General features: G+C 41.3%; 1 protein-coding gene and 1 pseudogene across 12 annotated transcripts in view; one reads left to right on the top strand and one right to left on the bottom strand.

The window, feature by feature from the left end:
* Positions 1-18,725, top strand: part of MAST4 (microtubule associated serine/threonine kinase family member 4) — a 556,979-nt gene that overhangs the window by 166,418 nt on the left and 371,836 nt on the right. The gene's annotated exons all lie outside the window — the stretch shown is intronic.
* LOC306664909 (glyceraldehyde-3-phosphate dehydrogenase-like) lies at positions 17-1,318 on the bottom strand (annotated as a pseudogene). Its single transcript has one exon. The product of its transcript is annotated as a glyceraldehyde-3-phosphate dehydrogenase-like (transcript).

Below are 18,725 nucleotides of genomic sequence, written 5' to 3'. Positions count from 1 at the left end.
ACAGTATAAACTAAAAATTTTTTTTTTTTTGGGGTACAGTGAACTTTATTGATGGCATGTGACAGTAGGGCTCCCTAAGCCCCTCCCCTTCTTCAGGGGGTCTGGGATGGAAATTGGGAGGAGGGAGATTCTCAGTGTGTTGAGGGACTGAGTGGGGGCAGGGACTCCCCAGCTGAGGGCCTCTCTCTTCCTCTGTGTTCTTGCTGGGGCAGATGGTCCAGGGGCTCTTACTCCTTGGAGGCCATGTGGACCATAAGGTCCACCACCCTGTTGCTGTAGCCAAATTCATTGTCATGCCAAGAAATGAGCTTGACAAAGTGGTCGTTGAGGGCAATGCCTGCCCCAGCATGGAAGGTGGAAGAGTGGGTATCACTGCTGAAGTCTCAGGAGACAACCTGGTCCTCTATGTAGCCCAGGATGCCCTTGAAGGGCCCCTCTGATGCCTGCTTCACCACCTTCTTGATGTCATTGTATTTGGCAGCTTTCTCCAGGCGACAGGTCAGATCCACCACTGACATGCTGGGGGTGGGCACACGGAAAGCCATGCCAGTGAGCTTCCCATTCAGTTCAGGGATGACGTTGCCTACCGCCTTGGCAGCTCCAGTGGATGCAGGGATGATATTCTGGGCAGCCCCACGGCCATCACGCCACAGTTTCCCAGAGGGGCCATCCACAGTCTTCTGAGTAGCAGTGATTGCGTGGACTGTGGTCATGAGTCCTTCCACAATGCCAAAGTTGTCATGGATGACCTTGGCCAGGGGAGCTAAGCAGTTGGTGGTACAGGAGGCATTGTTGAGGATCTTGAGAGAATTGTCATACTTCTTATGGTTCACGCCCATCACAAACATGGGGGCATCAGCAGAAGGGGCAGAGATGATGACCCTTTTGGCACCGCCCTTCAAATGAGCCCCAGCTTTCTCCATGGTAGTGAAGACACCAGTGGACTCCACAACACATTCGGCACCAGCATCAGCCCATTTGATGTTGGCGGGATCTCGCTCCTGGAAGATGGAGATGGGCTTTCCATTGATGACAAGCTCCCCATTCCCAGCCTTGACTGTGCCATGGAATTTGCCACGGGTAGAATCATACTGAACATGTAGACCATGAAGTTGAGGTCAAGGAAGGGTCACTGATGGCAACAATATCCACTTTGCCAGAGTTGAAAGCAGCCCTGGTGACCAGGCGCCCAATACGGCCAAATCCGTTCACTCCGACCTTCACCATCGTGTCTCAGGGACGCTGCTGGCACGGCAGGAGTTGAGAAGAAGTGCCTGTCTGTCGAACGGGGAGGAGCAGAGAGCCATAAACTAAAATTTCTAAACTGTCAGAATGTTTTATCTTGGTGGGGAGGATTATGCAATTTTTCTTTTCTGAATTATGAAAATCAATTTGGAATCACACCTGTACAGTTTTTTCCTTTTTCGTTCTTTTGGTAGCAAGGATTGAACCCCACAGCACTAACCACTGAGCCACATCCCCAGCCCTTTATTTTTCACTAAGTTGCTCAGGGTCTTTCCAAGTTGCTGAGGCTGGCTTTGAACTTGTGATCCTCCTGTTTCAGCCTCATGAGCCACTAGGATAATAGGTATGGGCTGCCACACCCAGAACACCTGAACATTTTAAGTAAGGCATTTCTAAGTGAATTTTACTTGAAGAAGAAAAGGAAAAAAAAAATCCCAGAAACTATTTTTTCCTTTAAAATTAACCCAGAGACCATAGTATTTGAGTACTGCGTAGTACTTAACAGGTTTCTCATCCTAAAGGTCTCCTTAACTTAGGCAAGTCTGAATATATTCACATTAAAGCTAATTTGCATAAATGATTTTTATGGTTAGTTTTTTTTATTTAGTACATATTGCACCTAAATACAACTTTTCTACTCATATGCTTGCTAGTTCCTCACTTTTATAAATCATCAAAAGAATGCCTATATCAAAGCATTATGGGTTGGGAGGATGCTACATGCTAGAAAAGCAAACCCTAAAACATCAATAGCTTAACACAGTACTAGTTTATTTCTTTGCTGTGTAATAGTTCATAGTAAATGTTTTCACTTAAGGGTTCCCTTTAAAGTCCTGATCTGGGAGGGAGAGATTCATTGCCGTTCACATTCTTTTGCCAGGATCCAGTCACATGGTCACAGCTGATGGGTATGTGGTGGGGGGTGCTAGGAAAAACAGGGACCTGCTAGCCAGTTGCTCAGAGTCCAACTGCACAGAAGCAGGGGGAACATGGCACTGACTAAGTTGGGGAGACTGGGAGAGAAGTAGATTTTAATGAAGCCATAGAATGTGAATTCAGTCTGAAATGAAACCTGTAGGTACACAAGTAGGCCCATGGAGTCACAGAAAAAGAATTGTCATTTTGAAAGAAGATGATGGCAAAGTACATATTGGCTGCATCCGAGAGAGTAAATAAGATAAGGTGAGAAAGGTATCAATGGCGATGTGGTCTCTGAGTAACCTTGGGGAGAGTAGTGAATGAAGTGCAGGTAGAAGTGAGGATGGTGTGGGTTAAGAGAAAATGGTATTTAAGGAGTTAGAACTCTCTTATGTGTTTGCAGATGAGAGCAGGAAGAGCACTTTTGAGAAGTTTTGCTGTGAAAGGAACTAGAAATAAAAGGTGTGGGCTGGAAGAGATATTTAGGGGACCAGAGAGAGCCATCCTGCTGTGGGAGCCGCTGGAGCACCTTGTAAGGTGTTGAGGATGGTTTGGATGATAGCCAGAGAATGGAAATGGAGGACTGGGGCATCCAGAGCACACGGAGAGGCACTTCCTCCATTGTGTCAGGAGGAAGGAGGAGAAAATAGATGCAAAAGTAGGTGGGTTAGGGACATTATACCACATAGCACTATTCAGCAATAAAATGAAATGGACTGTTGATACAGCAACCTGGGTGGATCTCCAGAGCATTCTGCTAATAAAAAAGTCAATTCCAATAGGTTACATAGTATGTAGCTCCATTTATATGTAATATGCTTGAAATGACAAAATAAGAGAAATGATCTGATCAGTGGTTTCCAGAGCTGAAGGAGGGGGTGAGGTGAGAGGGAAGCAGGTGTGGCTGTAAAAGGGCAGCAGCATGAAGGATGCTTTTGGTTGTGGGATTGTTCTGTATCTTGACTCTCCATATTGATACCCTGCTTGTGATATTGTGCTGTAGTTTTTCAAGATGCTCTCATGGGGGAAACTGGGTAAAGAGGAATACCTGCATGTGAATTTGCAGTTATCTAAAAATAAGTTTAAATTTTAAAATGCCCCTTTTCATATTGCTGATTTTAATACATTTTGGGGGCGGGGACTGGGGATTGAACCCAGGGCTTCATGCATGTTAGGCAAGTGCTCTACCACTGAGCTGCTTTGTTTTATAAGATAGCTTAACAGACTTGGTTGCTTTACTTTCCCTCAGTGTGTTGTGAGAGACCTGAATGAGTGTCAGAAGGGTTATATGGGAGCTAAGGAGGGAAGGAAGTGTGAAACAGGTAAGATCAACAGGAAGGGGAGCTCCAAGTGTAGAAGAATTTCTTGGGCACATCGATACCCACTCAAAATCTGAGATCACAAATTGAAAATGAAGCCTGTCTACATGTTTGAGGAAAAGGTTAAGACCTCAGGGAAATGTTGGTACTGGGATTAGGGATCCATGGGACATAGCAGACACCTCTGGTCAAGGGTCATTGAAGAGATGGTGGAGAGAGTGAACCCGAGCCTTAATAGAAAAGAGAAGTTTTGGTACCTGTGGTGGGATTTTTCAGGAGTTGCGCCAAAGTCAGGGGAGAGCTTGGACAGCAGTCTGGAAGCAGGCAGACTGTGGGGTGTGGTGGGGCTGTGGAGTGAGTTATGAATGAGCTACATTTACCTTAACAGGCCCCTTCTGAAGGATGCCTGGAACATTAATGCTTTGAAATCTGGCACGTTTTGAAATTTTTAAGGGGCAAAGATCGTCACAATTCTTGAAGTCATTGCTTTCTTTTTAAACTCTTTATAAAGTATTCAAAGCTCTTTGGCTCTTGGCTAATAGGAAAAAAAAAAAAAAAAAAAAAAAACAGATCCACAAATTATATTTAAAGTTTCACTGATTTAAAAAAATCTTGTTTCTACTTGTTTTACTGTTTCTCTTAATACGTGTAAAATCTGTGCATTGAACGCATATTCTGAAGGGAAGGGATTCTTTTTAGTTCGTGCAGTACTCTGTTTTAGAACTTATAAAATGGTATAGTTCATCAGTCAGAGTTTACGAAGCTGGAGAATGTCTCTACCCATTTTTTTGGTGTCACCAGGCCATAAAAAGGCAATTCCATCAGCATCTTCTTTCTGGTGACAGTGCATAGTTTCAAGAAGCCTTTAAAGCCATTTATGGTCTTCACTACTCTTACGTTAGTCCATAGTTATACATAGACACACACGCACGCGCGCGCGCACACACACACACACACACACACACATATACATATTTCTATCCATATATACATATTTTCCTATTCATTGAAGAATATGTTTTTGATGTATTTGTGTGTGTGTCTGCAGTTTCTCTTGTCAGGGTAAGGAAGGTCTCCTGAGACAGACTTAATGGAACACACAGCTGTCAGCCATGTTGGCAGATGCTGCCTCCCAGTGGTCTCTGTCAGGGAACCTTCTGCTGGAGCTCATCTTCCATGCAGATGGTCTCCTGATGAGTCATTGCCCCTCTAAAGTGTTCACACCCAGCTTCCCAGGCCCCTGGTCACCTGCTGTGTAGCAAATGCCAAGTGGCCACCATCTTTTTTCACAGGCGATTGCCTAGTCCCCATGGTCACAGACTCTCCTTTAGACATTTTGTGCCAGGAAACCCTTTGGAGAGGTGAGGAGTCAGGCACAAAGGGAGAATTAATTAAGGAAGGAGGCTTAATGAAGACTGGGAGAATCCAATGCTTTTCCTGACACTGAGAGTCAACTGAGAGAGGGGCTGTTTTCTTTGATGTATTTGTGAACTCCAGAGACTACTTCAGTGAATCTGGCTCTTCAGAAACCCATTTTACAATTCTGTACAGATAGGGTTCAAAGGACTTAAAATGTAGTTCGGAGTACTAATTCTGATGACCTTAAAAGGACTGGTTTATGTTTCTATGCCTTTTGGGAAGCAAAAGATAGATTGGGCCTTAAGTCACCTTGATCTAGAATTTTGAGGCTGCTTCGGCAGGAAATCAGATACATTGCCACCTGCAAAAGAAGTTGGTCTTCTTGACCTTTAGCTCAGTGTACTGGATGTGGCAACCCACACCCAGTAACTGAAAATATTCAAAGCACACCAAAGAAGAAAATGTCATTTTAAGTGTTCATTTTAAACAATTTGCTGGCATGTATATGTCTAAATGTATTTCTGTAAGGGACTCTCTGGATCAGTTAGGCTAATGAAGAAACTTAACAAAAAGAAAATAAGAACTTATGGATGTCAGATCCACAAAGCACAATGCCCCCAGTCCTCTTGTGTTCTAGCGTGATTCTCTAAATGATGGACTTGGGTCCTTCCTGAGGAAAGTAATGAATTTATTGAATCCATACATCAAAAATTCAAGTTGTTTGTTCTTAAAATTCCCTTTAGAATAAGAAACTGATTTCATTTTTTATAGCATTTTATCAAGGCATTGAATTTTTTGAAGAGGTATCATCATTTTCTTTCCACTGGTTGGTTGGTTTGTTTCTTTTTTTCACTTACTTGAAAATCTGTTTTATTCTAATGAAATAGATTTTGGCCTGAGTGTAGCTGGGCCTGGTTTTTGATCCTTTATGCATCACACACGTTTAGGTCCCTAAAAGTTTCCTGAGACCAATCTCAGCTCCTTGGATGGATAGCCCATATGAGATGAAGTGGTTTGAGCTCCCTTTGAGTCATTAGTATAAATGAGGAAACTACAAAAATTGAACTGATTATATAATCATCAAGAGTGTGAAATCTTAATTGAAATAATAGAAATCAGCAATAACTATTAAGTCTCACCCTCAGCACTGGAGTTACTGGGGAGGAGGAGGTAGATGGAGGAATACACGGGCCTGGAGAAGCCATTACCTGCCACACTGGAACCCGTGTATGTATTGGACATAGGTCACTTCTAGCTCTTGTGGTGGCATTTTGTTGTTGTGGACAATCAAATAGCAGTGCCACTGAGTGATGGTACATGTGGGATGCCAGCTGCTCATGTGTTGGAATCAGTAAATCAGACTGTGTGTAATTCCCTGGACAATAGAGGCATGGTAGTTGGGTGTGATGCAGGAGTGCTTAGGGAACCTGTAGACCAGAAAGAGAACAGGACACCTGAGATAGATGGAGTGGCATTTAAAGATAGAAAGCAACAGACGTGACTAGGTGGAGAGCCATCTTGACATCTCATACTGCTGTTTCAGCATGAAAGGGGAAGGACATGCAGTGGGGATCTGTGGCCCAAGATGCCAGCCCCATCAACTGCTAAATTGCCATACCTGCGTCTCTGATCCTCAGTGTCCTCATCTGTAAATTGGGTATTTGGGCCCTATCTTGTTTTGTGTTGCTATAATGAAATACCTGGGACTGGTAGGTTATGAAGAAAGAGGTTTATTTTGACTTATGGTTCTAGAATCTGAGAAGCACAAGATGGAGCATGCACATCTGGTTGGCTTCTGGTGAGGGCTTTGTGCTACATCATAAGAAACAAATGTGTGTGGAGGGAGTGGGTGTGTGTTGAAAAGAGAGAGAGAGAATCCTGGACAGAGAGAAGGAAAGGAAAGGAAGAGAAGGAGAGAGAGAAAGAGGGAATCACCTTGCTTTCTTTGTAACCACTGGCTCTGAAGGTGAGAGATCCAATCCCTTGAGATTTAACTTCCTCCAGTGAGACCTAACTCCCAGGAGACCTAACCACCTCTCTAAGGCTCCACTACTTCTTAATACCATTACACCGGGGATCAAGCTTCTACATGGATTTTGGTGGGGCAAACCATAGCACACCCTATACCCTCAAGATCACTTTGAGTTTGAGCAGTAAATAATTTTAGCTACTAAGGTGAGAGAGCAGAGTAGTCTTTTCAGAGAATGATTTTCCTTCATTTTCTCTTACTTTCTAGACCTCATCCTTACCCCCCACTTAATACATACTTCTGTTTCTTTCTTTCTCTCTCTCTGTCACACACACACACACACACACACACACACACACACACCACACACACACACACACACACACACACACACACACACACATTTCTGTGCAGGCTATGCTCCCTTCTCACCTTCCCCTCTAGCAGAATATGCCAGTAGACGTACTGTCTCTGTCCTCTGAAACCGAGCACACCCGGCCATCCCTCTCTTGCTTAAAACTTGTTTTCAGTGGCTAATCAAAGCCACTGGGGATGTAGATGTTTTTTAAATTCCTGGACAAAAACTGACAATGATGTAGGAAAAAATATAGGTGAAGAAGTACCAATGCCACCAACTGGGAAGTTTAAAGATTGATAAAAATTAGTGTTTCTGATATATTAATGACTCGAGTGGTAGTAGCCTGCATTTGTCATTGTCACGTTCCATTGTCATTCAAGTACTTAATCAACGCATATTGTCAGGGCTGAATTTATTTCCTTGTGTCTGCCTAGCCAGATAATTTCTCTGTTCTTTGACAGTAATGTCTCAGGCACCTGAATCAGACCTGAGTCTTTATGGAGGTGGAGGTAAGTCCCCTCCTTGCTTCTAACTGATCACTAACTTGCTCACTGGGGAAACCTTGTGAAAGAGAGAACAATACCATTTGAATGCCTGCTTCCTTTTTATGAGTAAGAACATGGGTGGAATGATGCTATGGTTTGAATGTGTCACCTCCAATATTCAGGTGTTGCCAATGTGATAGCAGTAAGAGGCAGAGCCTGTAAGAGGTGACTAGCCCTTGGGGGTACCTCCCTCTTTAATGGGATTAAAACATCCTCCACCACCTTCTTAAATGAGATACTGGGGACTGAATCCAGAGGCACTCTGCCACTGAGCTGCATCCACGGCCCCTTTTTATCTTTGACACAGGGTCTTGCTAAGTTGCCCATGCTGGCCTTGAACTTGGAATCCTCCTACCTTATCCTTCTGAGTAGCCAGGATTACAGGTGTGCATCACAATGCTAGTTAAGACTCACTCTCTCTCTCTCTCTCTCTCTTTTTTTTTTTTTTCTGTTGAGGGTGGGTGTACTAGGAATTGAACTCAGGGGCACTTGACCACTGAGCCACATCTCCAGCTCTATTTTGTATTTTATTTAGAGACAGAGCCTAAATGAGTTGCTTAGCGCTTCACTGTTGCTGAGGCTTGTTTTGAACTTGTGATCCTCCTGCCTCAGCCTCCTGAGCTGCTGGGTGTTCAGGTGTGCACTACCATGCCTGGCTTATTTTTTATTTTTGAGATAGTCTCCACTAAGTTGCCCAGACTGGCCTTGAATCTTGGATTCTCCTACCTGATCCTCCCAAGTTGCTGGGATTAGAAGCATACAACTGAACCCCTAAAGCACATGATTTTTAAAAACCCATTTACATTCAAATTCCATTCTAAACACCTTCATGTTACTTTTTATAAACTCTTCTACTTTTCTCTCTCCTCTTATACCTTGATGACTTTCTCCTTATATCCTCAAAGCAAAGCTCCACACATTACAAATACTAAGTGCTCAGTAAATAGGTAACTTATGGAATGTCCAGATAACATTATGGGATGCCCAACCAAATTTCAATTCAGATAAAGAAATAATCTTTTTAGTATATGGTATGTCCACTGCAGCATTTAGAGCATACATATTCAAATGTATTTGAATTCAAATTTCTTTTAGGCATTTGTATTTTTTTTTTTTTAATTAAATTGGGCCATCCCATCAGTAAGTAGTGGAATGGTTCTATACCTAGGCATTATTAGACATGTTGTCTCATAGTCCCTGCATGGCATGAATGGCCAGGGGTACAGGTATTACAGTACAATATTCTTTTCCTGTTTTATTTTTCTTCTCTAGCTTAGTTATGTTCTATTCGGGGTCATCTTTGTGGATGACCCCAAGCAGACCTAATCTCTGTGACATGTGAAGGTCTGTGTGCTTATGCCCTATTACGATGCCTTCAAGATAGTCATAGCGCTATCTGTGGATTCAAATACCGAGAGATTAAATACATTTAAGGGAATGGCTAGAAGAAAATGATCAGGCTTCAGAACTTGAGATATGACAATTTGGAGGGTGATTGGAATGACCGAATGTCTATCTTCCTCTACCTCAGCCCACTGATGTCCCCATAAGCATAGCTGAGTTCTCTAAAAAGGAATGTTGAGGATCCTAGCAAAACTGTTACTGTAAATTATGAGGCACTGACCTTGGAGTTCATAGCTACTTAATGTCATCTGAGCTTTCAGAAGTAGTCAGTGGCTAAGTAACAGATGTGAAATGAAAAGGCTGAATTCCAGCTCTATACCTGCCATTCACTTTCAGGCAGTGCTGAGGCATTTGTGATTCTAATCTTGGCTTTGATTCTCTCGTTAAAAACAAGGGCATCCTTATGTTTGGTAAACTACTTAAATATTTGTTAGGATTTAATTCAGGATGTGGGATCACTGCTTGGATAACAATATTGCCCAGATCCTCTTGTCAGATAGTGTAAGCATAAACTAACCTTCGTAGTCAGTGAGGTAGGAGGGCAGGTTATACGGTCGCTAACTGAGACATCTCACTCCAGACACAGGGACCTTGAACTGCTTGCCTTTTGGAGGAATTGGAGATCTATTAAGTGGTATTTTTGAATGAATGTTTTATAGGTAATCTAGAGTTCTTGCTTATTCATTAATTGATACTAACAAGCATTTTCTTTCTTTCTTTCTTTTTTTTTTTTTTTATTTGACACCAGGGATTAAACCCAGGAGTACTTAACCACTGAGCAACACTGCAACACCTTTTATTTTATTTTGAGACAGGGTCTCACTATGTTGCTAATGGCCTTGCTAAGTTGCTGAGACTGGCTTTGAACTTGGAATCCTTCTGCCTCAGCCTCCCCAGCTGCTAGGATTATAGGCATGCACCACTGTTCTCAGAATATAACAAGCATTTCTTCAAACTAAAATATTACATTCTTTAGGAAGCAAACATAGACATTGTCTTTGAGGAGAAAGAATTTGAAATCTTCTTGGAATACACTTAGCATGGTACTGGAAGCTATTCCAAAGAACTATACATGGAAACACATGATTTTGTGAACTAGGCTGTATATAGAAGTTTCCTTATAAAAATAGAGAACCTGTTAGGAAATTTGGGCTAGTCTGGATATTTCTGCTTAGATGGTGATGTGGAGGTTTTTTTTTTTTTTTAATTCTCCCTAAGGCTGCTTTTGTTCTTTTTGTTTCTCTTGTAAAGCTTCTGGTCCCCAGCTCCTCCTTGGTCTCCTTTATAACTGTTTAGATGTGGGGCAGTTGTCAGAAATGTTTAGCATCACAGGATAGCCAGTGACATTTGGATCCATCAATTAAAGCATCTGTGTGTGCAAAGAAGTATTATTGAGCAAGTTTCATAATGTCTCCAAAAAGTAAGATGAATTGCTCTCTCGCATAATGAGGTTAATCAGCTTACTTTGAAAATATGCATCATTTTGTGGAGGTGGTAGACTCTTGAGTTGGAAATAGTTTTTAGAAGAGAAAAATCAAAGCCAAGAGAAGTGATATGATCTCCTCCATATCAAGTTTGAGGCCTGGGAGTCTTTTTCATTGTTATTGTTATGAAACAAGCAGTTGAACAAAATTTGAATACCTTTCTAGGCAATGTAGAAAAGTGTGAAAAAATATGATGCCTGGGAGAACTGTATGTGAGAGACAGACTGGAGATGCAAATATGTGATTCTGTAAAAGTCCAGTGAGTTCCAGGTATGGGGTATTGTACTAGGTATGACCTGGGGCTACAAGGACAGATGAGATCCCATTCTAGTGCACACAGGGTTTATAATGTTGCAAAGCATATTGTGTCCAGAAACAAGTGGCACTTTGTACATATGCACCTACACGGAGAGGCAGATAGTGTGATGGGGGGAGGTAAGACCAATAGCACCCCTGGTTCTAGCTTTAGTGCCAATGGTAAAATGGATAAGGTGTCCTGAAGGGGAACTGGAACCCCTGCTGAGCACAAACTGTGTTCAGTGGTGTGCTTGTCACTTTACATGTGTTACCTACTGTCATCTAGAGGGAATCTCAGAGAGGGAACGCAAGTTGTGCAGCGTCCTAGTTAACGAAGGGTGAAGTAGGGTGCAAATCTGTGTCTGGCTACTTTCCCACCCTGTGCTCCTGAGTCCCCTGGTGATTGGAATGAGAACCAGTTATCCTCAGAGTGTCTGATGCTGGACAGAATTTGATACAGTCTGGAGATGACACAAGGAGGAAGATCCTTGCTAAGAAGAGCTATTTGGCAATGGAAAGTGGAGGGGATAAGAAGTCATTGTTTATGGCAGCCTTCTGTTTGGTATGACAGCCTCTTTACTGACAGTCTAAATTAGTTCTCATGATTGCTTCCTGAGATTGCCATCATTTCCATTTGACATAATGTTCATGAGAAACTGAGGTTTAGGAGGTTGAGAAGCCATGGTCACAAGCTACAGCATAGCATGGTTAGGGTTTTACTTTAAAATATGAACTGCGTGACTGAGGTCAGATGGTTAAGACTCAAAATCAACAGTTTGATTTCATGAGTTTAGAAATTGAGGCTATTTCCAGGATCTGGAGGGGGTATCTAACACATTCAGATAGAGTGAAATTTTGGCAAGGATGGGACTGAGTTGATAAACCCAAATGTGCTAGGGACGGGGAAGAGCTGACTCTTCCTCATTTGATGATTATTTTGAACTGGCCAAGGTACTGGTCCTTGGAAAGAAAGCAGGTATGAAGAGGGAGGAGGAAGAGGAGGAGGAGGAGGAGGAGGAGGAGGAGGAGGAGGAGAAAGAGAGGAGAACTGACAAGTACTTTAACAGCTGCTCCACATATCACAAAATGACTCTGAGAAAAAATGGTTCTATTTATTTGCCTTTTCCTTCCATATATCTTGCCAGCAGCATTCATCAATATCTGTCATTTCCCAGGGGGTTTAGACATGTCTAGCAATTCATTCTACTGAATTATATTTCAATACACGAATGGAGGGAGGCCAGATTGCAGATGTTAACTCTGACCCCTGCCCAGCATTGCTTAGACACTGCCACCACCCAGCTCCTTGGGTACCCTTGCTCAGGCAGACATTTATTCCGAGCAACACTATTTGGTGTCAGATTCTTGTTACCATGTTCTCATTAGAGTAGGCTCTATTTAATACCTCTTTAAAAATCAATTTTACATTGTCACATTTGCCTTTGGTCTGTGTAGCTAGAGTTTAGGGTCAAATCATTATCTTTTAAATAAAAATTTTTAATCCAGAAAACCATCACCCGGAGGGAGAGTGCCTTGATGGTCTCGTTGCAATGGGAAATTGGTGACCAGGGCTGGGTCTCATTGCAGAAGAGTGTTGGTACACTGAAAGGGAGTGTCATAACACAAGTGTTATAGCTGATGGGGGGAGGGGAATCTAATGAAAATCAAAGGGAGATCAACAGAGGAGAGGAAAGGGAGGAGGGGAGGGAAAGGGGAAATATGGGAATGATTGGCAAATTCTACTGTTACAGTGTGAGCATATATGAATATGTAAACAAGATCTCACCATTATGTATGTTTACAATATACCAATGAAAAATATGGCAAAATACATATATTTAATAAAAGAAAAAAAGGAAGCATTACAGCTGACCAAGCTTTATCAACATATATTAACCGATTTGATCCTAATATCTGTCCTTATTAGAATTTGGGAGTTAATCATGGCAATGATTAGAATGAGAAGAAATACTGCATTAAGAAAAAAATTAGGGGAAGTAAGAAAAAAACAAAGGCCAAATATATATATATAACTTTGAATTGTTTCCGTTTAGAAATACACTGGGTTGGCATTTTTGTCCTTTTATCATAAAATGGCAAGGGTAACAGGGTGGCTATCTGGGACTGAGGGTAAAGAAACTACTGCAGCCTTAAATCACCTTGCCATATTGCCCACATCAGAAGTTATTTTTGATTTAAAACTGCAGCTATGATTGACAGTGGCAGTGGCAGCTTGAGATTCTACTCCATAGCCTCATGGTTTGTCCAAAGGCTTTGATTTCTGTATTGTAGACACGTGTGTTCTGTTATTTGCCAAGTTTCCAGCTCTCTCACAGCATGGACTTGGGCTTCAGTGACTCCTTAAAACATTTGTCATGGACCTAGTCTGTCTGGGCTTGCCCAAGAGAAGCTGTTAACTTCTGATGCCTGCTTCCCTTACTCCAAGCTTCATTTCAAGCATGCCTCTAGCTTTATCACCAGGCTTTTGCAGTTAGTTATGTTGCTTTGACAGTCATTTGATGCTAAATATAGAATGGTGGTGATAATATTCTAAAAAATGAACTGGTCGTCTCTGGATTTGAATCTTATAATGAAACAGGTGATCTGATGGAGATCTTGATGCCCCATTGCCATCTCCCTGCTCTGATACCCACCTATGCAGACATGCACTCTTTCTTGCTCAGTTTCTGGCTGCCTTGTCAACCAACCTGGGCAGTGCTTTCTTTAAGGACTCAGGGTCAAGGCTCTGCTTTGGACTTTCTGCATAAGAAAACACACTGCACTCTTTCTAAAGGCTAGAGCAGCAGCCAATATAGGAGTCAGTGAACTTGGGCACTCTCTGGTCACAGGTCTGTTGGTTTCTCAAATTATATTTATTTATGCCATTAGGAAGAATGATTTAGCAGCACCGTTGATGCTGCCTAGGTACAGGCATTCTTTCGCAGTGGGGACAAGAAATTGGAAGGCAGTCACCCATGTGAGCACGAAGATGAAAGGAACCATGTCCCTCTGTTGTACTAGGACAACTGAAGATGAATAAAGGGAGGCTATAATTGCCTGTGAGGACTAGAGTCATGACGACCAGGAACAAATGTTTAGGAGTGAGCAATGGGGCATACAAGAAGAATCTCTGGATGATGATGGAGTACACCTTAGGGCAATGGCTGCTGAGTCATGGATTCTCCCCAGGTTCAGCCAGTGACTTATCATGGTCTTTACCCTGTCTTTATTTCTAAAGTTTGGAGGGTTCTTTAAAAATTCAGTTCCCCTGACTTGCAAATGATTTGAAGGACTTAAGTTATTAAGTGTAATTTGCAGTAGTAGGTATCTACATAGATTAATATGGAGACCTCCTTTTGACAAAAAAAAAAAAAAAAAAAATCCTGTTAGTTTTCCTCTATGTGGCATAGTGATTTTGGATAAGCCACTAAGGATGTGTGTGTGTGTGTGTGTGTGCACGTGCGTGCATTGTGATAAAGCATACATAACAAAATAAACCATTTTAATTGCACAATTTAGTGGCATTAAGTACATTCACATCATTGTGCAACCATCACCACAGTTCATCTCCAGAACCATTTTATCATTCTACACTGAAACTCTGAACCCCTTAAATATAAGGACTCCCTGCTCTTCCTCCCCCAGCCCCAGAAACCACTTTCTATCTCAATGAATTTAACTATTCTAGATACCTCATAGAAATGGAGTCATACATCTGTCCTTTTGTGATGGATTTATTTCATTTAGCATGACATCTTCAAGATTCACCTGTATTGTAGCAAGTATCAGAATTTTATTCTATTTAAAGACTAATATTCCACTCTGTGTGTGTGTGTGTGTGTATACACAGCATGTATGCATATACACCATGTCTTGTGTAGCCACGTATTAATCAATGAACATTTGCATTGTTGGTACCTTTTGTCTATTGTGAATTAGTGCCACTATGAACATGGGTATACAAATATCTTTTTGAAGCCCAGATTCCACTTCCTTTCTAAATACTCCTAGAAATGGGATTAAGCACAGAAGACTTTACCAGGCAATGGGGAAGGTAAAGTGGTAGGAGTGTCCTTCCTCTCAGTATAGTAGAGGGTGTGAACTTTCTGGGAGTTGCTGTGAGAGTTGATCAGTAGGTGCTGAGGTGAGCAGTGGGCTGGTGGCCCAAACCTGTAAACCTATAGAGATAGAGGCTGAGAGAATGAGGTCTTCCAGCAGAGCATGTGGCCCCATTTGCCTGCTCATGGCACCAATACAGTGGCAACTTACCATTGCCCTTCTTGTTCCCAGCCCTTTAGCCTCTGTAATGCTACTCTCATTTTCCCTAACACCCTTACATGGCTATCATACCTCCCCAAACCCCAGAGTACAATGCATTGCTACCTTAGCTTCCCTCTTTTCCTGATTGGTACCTTAGAGGAGGAGTGAACAAACCTTTTCAGAGTTCTTTTATTATTGAACACCAGAAGTCATATCAAAACAGTTATTTTTTTATATTTAGTTAGTTGGTCTTATTTTCTTTTTGATGTCCTGCTTATAGTCCAGGAGAAATAACCCCAAATGTAAGATGGTGAGCTGATTATTCAATCTGTGCACTTTAGGTGACACGGAGCTTTTTTAATGGAAGTTTTCAAATCTGGTCAGGTGCCATTATTCCCCAATGATAAAGTAGATCTCCAGAGGCTATATTTAATTCTTTGTATGGCCATTCTGCAAAAGTTATTGCTGACTTGGTGTTTTCCTATTTCCTAGGGTAGTTGTACCTTTGGGGTGCTTTGAAAGCATGTATCTCATCTGAAAGCATGCACATATGAAGTTCCTGCTTCTAGTTTCTTGGAATTCAGGATGGAAATACAGGAAAGCACATTCAAGGAGAGTTCATATATAGCCTAGATAGAATCTAGGCACAATCAGCATTTAGACTGAGTAATCTATTTATACTATTCACTCTGTGAAGTCACAATATTCAGTGTAAAAAGTTATAACAATCCATACCTCTGTGTTTGAAATCTTATAGGTTCTTATATTAGTCTGGTAGACTGATTCCAGCTTCAAAACAGACCTCTCTTTGTTGCCTCTAAATTTCTAGTTATAGCAGTAGAAAATATTTAATATATGTTAATGAGCATGGCAGGATTTTAGAAACATGTTTCTAAAGAGCACAGAGCTGATCAAAGTTACATTTGGAACAAGCAGCTCAATTCGGTATTAAAACAGAGCAACCAGATTGCTAGACAAGCTCACCTCTCATACGACAAATTGGAAATGGTATTATCCATTAATTTCCACCCTGTGCAGCTGAATAATGCCATTGACAGATGCTAATTTTCTTAAATTGTAGGCAGCAAATGATGCATGAATATAACAGCAACACACTTTCTAGAGGCTCTTGGTAGTCATCAGAAAGTGAATTTATATAAAGTTTGATGTAATCACTACCAACTATGGCACTATGTTAGTGCCTTCTAATGACTGCCTTAAATCCATCTGTTGTCCTCTTTTTTCCTATTAACACTAATGGGGGTCTAGGCAGGAATGAAATGTCCCATGTGTTGTATTAACAGGCCCTCCAATTTGTAACATTCATATGATTGCTTAGGACAAAACCTATGTACAAAAAATAGTATCTAAAATGTTATCCATTATAGGATTATAAACATTTAATTGTATATGTATATAAATGCTTCCTAATTTATTTTTTGCAGTGGCTTAACAAGTTTTTATTTTTTCTTCACTTTGTAATCCAATGTGTGTTGGGTAGTTCTTTGCATTTTTTATTTTTATTTATTCATTATTTTTATTTTTTGGTACCAGGAATTGAACTCAGGGGCATTCAACCATTGAGCCACATCCCCAGCCCTATATGGTATTTTATTTAGAAAGGGGGTCTCACTGGGTTGCTTAGCACTTTGCCGTTACTGAGACTGGCTTTGAACTTGTGCTCCTCCTGCCTTGGTCTCCCAAGTCACTGGGATTACAGGCATGCACCACTGCACCTGGCTGCACTTTTTATTTTTAAAGCTTATTTTATTGCATTAATTTTCTAATATATGTTCTATTTTAGACTTTCCAGCAACCATGTTAGTTTGCACAGGTTTTACAGCTGAGGAACCTGAGGCTTGGAGAAGTTTGCAACATAGTAATGGAATCAGCTGTGTGGTTCAGAATTGGAAATCAGCAGTGACTCTAAAGTCACCCAGAACTAGAGCAATTATTTTTTACTGTGACTGGCAGGGGCCTTTCTCTCCTGTTGGTTAAGGCTGGAACTGTTTTTGAATGACAAACTCTTGTCTTTTGGGTTAGACTCTGTTAAGCTAACCAAGGAATTGAAGACATTCTTTTGGTCTTAATTACCAAGATTAGATTTTCATGTGAGCTAGCAACAAGTAAGACATACTTGATAATGTTAAATTCAACCTTGATTCCAGAGAAGATAGAAGGACAAGACATTCCAGTGGAATACACAGATAGGCAAATCTTGTTACCAGTTTACCAGTTTGGTACCAGTGTGCTTACTTATCTTGAAGCAACCTGTGAGATTTAACAAGATGAAAGTATTCAAAATGTGACTCAGAGTGCCAGAGAGAGTGGGCCTGGGCCTGGGTCCCTTCATTGTGCTCAGGGTGCTTGTTCTGGGTTAAATCTGTCCAGAGGCTGATGTCCTGCTGGGCCACCCCTGGTCTCAGGGGCTTAGGATCCTAGTAGATGACTCTCCTGCACTGAGGATTATCCAGGAGCTGGTCCTGATGAGGAGGAGGTTCCTCACGGTTCCTCTTTTCCCATTACCTGTCTCAGACCTCTCCCCTGGCTTCTTACTTTGCCATCTAGAACCCTTGGAGTGTCCCCATCAGTACTTGGGCTTTAGGGACTGCCATTTTAGGTGTGGAAGGAAAGTGTTCCTGGGCAGTTTATCACGTGAGAGCCTGGAACACATTTTTTGATAAGAACTATTAAAAGTAATATTGTAAAATATCATATGTAGGAAGTAATAGGGAATAACTTAATATAACTGCAGGTAGCTACCAGCCAGTTTTATCAAAGCTTAACATTTGTTACATTCTTCAGGTACTACTAAAAGGGGGGAGGGGGGAAAGGCTAATTTGTACAATTTTTTAGTGAACTAAAATATTTTCCCTTAAATTTTTCCCTAATTACACTAGATTCTCCAGATGTTTTTGCATCTACCTTTAGTTTTCATGTAAAGAAAGTATATGGGGCAGAATGGAAGAGAGACCAGCAAGGATTCTTCATCATTTAAATCTTGACATTATGTAACTTCTGTACCCTTTGGGTCTCTCTCCGAAACACACACACACACACACACACACACACACACACACACAAAAAAAAAAACAAAAAAAACAAAAACCAAGGTGAAAGACATAGGAAGAGACCCAGAATGGACCTCCCCCACAATCTGTGCATTCAGATTTCTGAGTACATTGACAAATTCTTAACAAGTGAGGTCCTTCAGATAAGAGTTATTAAAGAAACTATTTGTTCAAGTCATATTAATGCCCCTCTCCTAAATTCAATTGGGTTTTGCTGCCCTTTCTCATTAATGTCCTGCTTTTGGGGCCTAAAGGGGGCAAATTTCCCAAAGCCCTCTTAATCCAGCTTTTAGTTCACAGTTCAAAATAAGACAAGGAAAAAAGAAAAATTCTGGACTTTAATGTAACAGTCCCTTCAAAATGTATGTCTGAATGTCTTTGAGACTGTGATTAGAATCACAGAGGGTAATTAATTATATTTGAGTTTTCAATGACAGTGTTCATGTTCCAATTAATTGATAGTTGCTGTGTTTATTTGCTTGGAAAGGTCAACTCT

The sequence above is a fragment of the Sciurus vulgaris genome, assembly GCF_902686455.1.
Source record: "Sciurus vulgaris genome assembly, chromosome: 6".
NCBI lineage: Eukaryota > Metazoa > Chordata > Mammalia > Rodentia > Sciuridae > Sciurus > Sciurus vulgaris.
This window is presented reverse-complemented; position numbering and strand designations above follow the sequence as displayed.